Source organism: Cynoglossus semilaevis, chromosome W (genome assembly GCF_000523025.1).
Source record: "Cynoglossus semilaevis isolate Cse_v1.0 chromosome W, Cse_v1.0, whole genome shotgun sequence".
Lineage (NCBI taxonomy): Eukaryota > Metazoa > Chordata > Actinopteri > Pleuronectiformes > Cynoglossidae > Cynoglossus > Cynoglossus semilaevis.
Window position 1 is genome coordinate 2035888 of NC_024327.1, and position 1441 is coordinate 2037328.

Consider the following 1441-nt stretch of genomic DNA (forward strand, 5'->3'; position numbering starts at 1 on the left):
GGGGGAGAAATGTGGGGGCGGGGACCGGCGGTGTACTGACAAAGGCACTGACAAGTGCGATAGAGGCTGATGGAGGGCGGCGGAGGAGTGGGCAGTGGGGCGAAGACAGGCTTTAACTGTCGGACGGCCGTTGAGAGAGAGAAAAAAAAACCTGAAAAATGTTTTTCTTTTTTTATTTGAGACTTAAAAGAAAAGAATAATAATTCAAAGGAACCAGATATCCCTAGTGGCGCCTCCTGTGGCAGCCTGTAGTAACTGCAAAGACTCAAACTGTTATTATTTATTATTATTATTAATACATTTTTATTTTTTTAATATATTTACCTTTATCTGTGATGTAAAAAATAATTCTATGATATGAAAAAAAAATTCTGTTTCTTCACAAGACTAAATTACGAATTTATAAAATCATCAACATTTTATTTATAATTGATCAAAGTCAGTATTTTATTTATTTTTTATTTTTTTGGTCTTCTCCGCCCGGGCCCTCTGGCCTCATGACACTTCAGTTCTCGGTCCAAAGGTGGCGCTTCAGCCACTCCCCGTGCTCCCCGTCCAATCATAACCAGTCCAGATGAGTTTCCACCACGGAAACATCCAGGGACAGAGGCTGAGATGTGGACTCCAGCTATCCATACGAGTTTCCGATTAGAGCGCCTCACCGGAGCTTTAGAGTCCGCCGTGGTTCAGGCAATGGAGAGTGGAGAGGGATGGACGGGGCGGAACGGGGGCTGAGGGTAGGGGAGTGATGGGCGATGGAAGTGGGAGAGGAGTTAGAGGGAAGGTTGTCTGTAGGTGTGTCATCCTGAAGCGGTGGTTTACTGTGTTTGAGGTTATTCCTTTTCACTGATGTTGAAAAAATTCACTAAGGTCGCATCTAGTGATTCCAAATGTAGATTTTTTTTGGAAAATAAAAAAGAGAAACAAAATGTCCAACAAACATTGTAAAGTAAGTAAAGTCGTAAACAACGTCTCCATAAAGTTGTTTTCGACTCCGTCGTGTTTTTGTTTTTGTTTTTGTTTTTCCTTGTTGTTGTTGATGCCGTCGTCGTTTCTTTAAAAATAAAACTTCTCTGGGTTCAAACCTCGTCCCGTCGACACGCGCTCTCCGTGTGTTTTTTTTTTCTTCTCGTACGAAAACCTGCAAGAAAAACCCTGACGCCGCGTTTCAAGGTTGGACAAATGTCAGGGTGGAACAGGTCTGCTTTCAACTGACACTCTGCTGTCACCTTTGACCTTTCCGTGGGCTAACTGCCCTCGGGGGCTCACACACACACACACACTCACACAGTGTGTGTGTGTGATAATGTGACTATGAAAAATGAATCAGTGAAGTTGGTCCAGAGACTTATTTTAGCTCAGATTAATTTACCGGGAAGTTGATTTGACGTCTGTCTGCTGACTGGACATCAGCTCGTTGGCCTGAGGTTAGAGAGGAGGA

General features: G+C 43.4%; 1 protein-coding gene across 5 annotated transcripts in view; it reads left to right on the top strand.

Moving 5' to 3' along the window:
- The window catches only part of LOC103396929 (RNA-binding protein Musashi homolog 1), a 33051-nt gene that overhangs the window by 25336 nt on the left and 6274 nt on the right, over positions 1-1441 (top strand). The gene's annotated exons all lie outside the window — the stretch shown is intronic.